General features: G+C 45.4%; 1 protein-coding gene across 6 annotated transcripts in view; it reads left to right on the top strand.

Annotated features, from left to right (window-relative positions):
- The window catches only part of LOC126579868 (signal transducer and transcription activator), a 19,466-nt gene that overhangs the window by 1,571 nt on the left and 12,895 nt on the right, over positions 1 to 5,000 (top strand). The window lies entirely within an intron of this gene.

Raw genomic sequence — 5,000 nt, 5'->3', positions numbered from 1 at the left:
CTACACTTCATAGTGCATACTTATTATGCCCTTCCGCATTATTGTTATTTTAATTATTTTCCCAACATTACTTCCTTCCATTCGGTCGATTATGATTGGAACACGATTGCTTAAGCAGTCCCGCTTTGGTGTTGTTGAACCGGCTCGGCTCGGCTGATAACCGAATGAGTGTTTTGAAAGCATGATATTATGGCCTTCTCAACCAACAGCAAGCGCGCAGGATGGCATTCTTTCGGTGGTTGACCCTTCCCCAAAGTGCAGAGCATTGCGACTGGTGCACCTTGGTGTTGCACGGTTATTCGTTTTGTGTATACACAATTCAAAACACGCATAATTGGTACGGCGTTTTAGACCTTTCCTTTCTCGCTATGCTCAACGGGTGAAATCCAGCTCGTAATGAATAATAACTTACCGGAGCGGCCTGCTTTAGCATCACTGCATTGTGTTGCGTGGTTTCCTTTGATCCTCTGTACCTCGTCTTCCCGCTTTATTATGCGCTTCTTTTTCCTATTCCTTTTTCACTCTACAGTTTGGTTCCTTGGCTAAATATGTTACCGTTATGTTTCCTCGATGTACCCTTGCCCATCCCAGTTTCCCTAGCGCGTGTTTGGGAAACTTCCACCTACAATTGCTTCCCCCTCCCCCCACCCACCCGCTGTGTTCTTTCTTCAGCTTCGTTTGGGATTCTCGCTCGTTTTTCCTCGCCTCACGAAAAGGTACCATTACCCGTTCTGGGTACCGTCTGTGTTTATGGAATTGGTTTTTGTTCTACACGGCGGGCTGCATGGTGCTCTCTGTCGCACACATCTGCTTGTGTGTGGTGCAAGTTGCAGTTGCATCTTGTGCGCTTACAGCGTCGCACCATTTGCTTGACAATTATGCACCTTTTTGTCAACGCCTTGCTCTGATGGTGTGTTGCACAGCCTGTGTGTGTTAGTACGCCCTGGTGGTGTCCTTTTTTCCAGTTAAGGTAAAATTACATGCATGTGTTCTCACCGGGACTGGGAATGTCCGTCTGCGAAGTAATCAAGACAGCGGACCCATTCTGAAGAAACTATAAAAATTGAACCCAAGGTAGAAAGCCGGCTGTACAAGGGGCAACCACGGTGAAAGTGTATGAAAAGTGTACTTTCGTCTTGATTACGGGGCCATGGACATCTCGTAGTAGTTTCGGAAAGTTATCTCGTCAAGGCAGTTCGATCTTAATAGGTTTCGTGGCCACTTGATGCATTACCTACCTATAGCTAGAACGATTTTATTACACGATGTGTAGCGAGAGCACTAACGAACCGAAACAGTGTTTTCTGTTTCATCAGCCAGCTGGCAATAGGTTTGAGCGAATTAGCAATTAGACAATGTGTTTAATGCCTCCTTATTAACGCATCTCTTCCTTCTTCTCTTTTTACGGAATTGTTAGTGGTGAGCCATTTCCTGAAAGTGGAACACCTTCGATGTTATCGCCCTGCCCTGCCCTGTCCTGCCCTGCCTGCTTATAGATTCGTCAACCATGGCTCTGATGTTTCGTCAAAGTGACATGTTTATAAGCAGGTACAGAGCGCGAGCACCACAGATAACAGGTTGATTCCGTAGAAAAGGCTCGCGGAAAAGAGGAACCGTGCTGCTTGTATCGCACGGAGGCAAGCATATATTTTGTGCCTTTGCTAAGAGAGCCAGAGAGCTTATGTTTTCCCGCGCAAGTGCCTTGTAATATATGTGAGCTCGAATAAGCAACCGAGGGAGCAAGGGGGCATGTGGTGATGCGCATGTACTTCGCAACATATTTCTGTGCTGATTTAGAAATCATGTAACACGGCTCTCCTCCAATCGCTCCCGCTCTTCGCTCTTGTCGGTTATGCCGACGATTAGTTTTACCCCACTTCCTGGTGCGCTTTAGTGTCACTCTATACCAGGGGTCTCAAACTCATATAGGCATGCGGGCCGCAGAGGACAATATCAGCAAAGCAGCGGGCCGCAGTTTAAGGAATCCGCGAGTCCGCGGGCCGCACCATTATGTGGTGAATGGTAAAATGTTGAGAATTTTTTCTTTATTCAATTTTTCGAACGTTATTGTCATTGTAGATGTAAGACAAATCTTTAATTCCAACATGCGCATAAAAAAAATGACAAATTTGACATACAATGACATACAATTAACGACCATAAACATCTAAAATTTATTCCGCGGATGTGGCCGCGGGCCGCACAAAATAGTTTGGCGGGCCACATGCGGCCCGCGGGCCGCGAGTTTGAGACCACTGCTCTATACTTTGATTACCCCATCCAATATTAGCTCAGAAGAAGGTGCTCTGTGTGCTGCGGTATCAACATATTCTACAATTCTTAGTGTAGTAGGCAGTTGGTACTATTTGTAATGTCTATGTGTTTCATCCTTTTCTCAAGCTACACAGAACAATATTATTTTGCTATAACCCTGGCTGGGTGTTACATCCGCTTGGGTGTTGAGTAAAAGTAAAAGTAAAAAAGTAGCGAGCTATAGAATGAAATTGGCAAAAGTTGCCAAGCATCAAGCCCCCAAAAGTAATCCCTTGTTCAAAGTTGCACTGGCGCCACCAAGCCTTTTTTGTCCGATGTGCCGATCGACCGTCTCCCAGGTTGATTCTGGCGCACGTATTTGATTAGCGACATCATGTCGCGACGCTCCGGGAAAGTTGCTCCAACTTCTGCGCGACGAAAAATCAACAGGTGGTGGTGGGCCGTCGCTGGTTGGTCGTGGAGAGTTTCTCGGTTCTCGAGCATATGGAGAGAGCAGTGATGAAAGCTCCAGTAGCGGCATTTCCTTATCGGGCAAAGTGTCTGAATTATCTTTCGCGCCCAAAGGATGACGGGTACGGCACTGTTCGGTGAGGGTTGATTACACGTAGCCATGATTTTGCTGCTTGCGCGCGGACGTATGTGATAGAGTGGCGACATTGGCAATCCGCGGTATGCGTGGGGAAATAAATGAAAACATTTGGGGTACACTATTGAAACACATTCGTTTTCCATTCGTGAAAGGATGGTTCTTTGGTGGCATTGCCATCGATTGTTTTGATGCATTTACCAACGTCGCACTCGGTGGATCGTCGGGGTATTCTCTTGGTTTGCATGTATGTTTAAGCAAAAGTACAATTTATCCACGGTATTTTGCAACTAGTTGCACACTGTTAACGCCCTGTGGTCCTAGACTAGGTCATTAAATATTTTAAATTTTTTTTACTCTCTCTCGTACTCTCTCTCTCTCTCGTGTCCATCCATCGCTGCCCACGAATGAGCATTCATGGTCATCGGTTTCTCGAGGCACGATTGTATTTCGTAGCGCGCGGGTCGTGTTATGCGACAAGAAATATCTGCCCACCCGTAACCCTACATCAGTCATCCGTGAGCCTCCTACTAGAACACACAAATAGGGATTTTTGTATAACTAGATTTGATTATTTCGTTGGCTAGTTCTACCGGAAACTGCAGCATCGTGTGTGTTCTTCGCCGTAATTAAGTGTAGTATTCATCCTACCGGTTAACAAACAGCCAATATTGGTTTTCCATCAAACGCCAACATCAAGTTTGTGTACAAAAAGGGACATTTTTGCGTTTTCCACCAGAGATCACCCATGTGTCAACGGTGGTTGCTTTTGAATTTTATATAAAAGCTAGCAACGAAGCTCACTCACGATGCTGGGATGTGACGGACGATAGTGGGTTGATCTATTCGCGTTCTTTTTTTTTTATAATTCGTTAGCGTGTTGCATTCAGCTCTTCTCTGATTCTATATTAGCCCCGGCATTGGCGGGGTGTTTCGAGCCATCAAAATCTAAATTACACTCATAACAGGTTGAATTTTAGTGTCCTGTCAATATCAGATGTAGTAGCACGTTGTAGGAGGCAACTGTTAACGAACCTGGGCAAAGGGTCGTCACGAGAGTACGTGAGATATTCTCGAAAAGTAACACAATGCAGTTAACTAACCTGCCAATTATCAATCGACTTTGCAATGAGGCAGTGTAATTCGTAATGTAATGCAAAATGGACTGACTGACAAAATGGATTCATGTGCTCTACAATTCCCGTATTTTGCCCGGCAGTCGTCGATGTAGACTCGTTTTTTCCTAGTTGTTTTTTTTTCAGTTAAATCATGCCCCAGTCAGTAGCGGCTAGAAGGTGATCCCGAAGTCAGATTCCGGTGTACATGAATGCTTTTGGGGCATGCGCTGTCGGAACATGTTTGACCGGGGGCTGGGAGTTTTTCTTCGTTTCCATGGGCTACGGCTGGAACTTTGGGGAGCTCAGTTTCCTATAAAATAGAACGCCCTTCGTTTTGCAGGAAGTTGAAACCCGTTGCTCAAGGCATCGGTGGCTTCAATCTTTGAGCATAACGTACAAAATCAACAGTTTTCGGGACTATTTCGCCAACAATTATGGTGGTTCCGTGCTTTCGGAGTGAAGAGGAGTAACCGTAGCCCATGTTTCAAGTTCAACCCACAGTTGCACACTGGCAACTCGAGATTGAAATGAAGCAACAAGTGATAAGGCACCGCCGGGCAAACTGTGGTGGTGTATACCTCGCCCCAGCCGTCACTACTGAGACGGATTGAGTCGAAAAACTTGCGCAATTCAGAAAAAATTACCAAGCGAGTGATAAAATACCCGATAGAATAGTTATATGTTTGCAGTTTCTGGTTGTTTGGTAAGCAGTAGAATGAGAAAAAAAATCTGCTTGCGTGACGCATGGAAAGGAATTGATATATACAAATGAAAGAGTTCTTCAAACTCACTGAGGGCGTTGGTTTGTGCGCTCCAGAAATTGCTGATTCAGGAAAGCACGAAAGTAGAACAAGGTGGTGTCGGGCAGGGGGGAGGGTTGGCTTTTCAAGCTCATTGTCGAGAACCTTACAGAAAACATATGCCGCAGCTACTGCCAGTCAATCGCAACGTTACAACACACTCGTTAGTGGTTTTATTTCCATTTGCTGGTTTTGGAAGACTCCACACAGTTGATGACTTCT

Source organism: Anopheles aquasalis, chromosome Y, assembly GCF_943734665.1.
Source record: "Anopheles aquasalis chromosome Y, idAnoAquaMG_Q_19, whole genome shotgun sequence".
NCBI classification, from domain to species: Eukaryota; Metazoa; Arthropoda; class Insecta; order Diptera; family Culicidae; genus Anopheles; species Anopheles aquasalis.
This window is presented reverse-complemented; position numbering and strand designations above follow the sequence as displayed.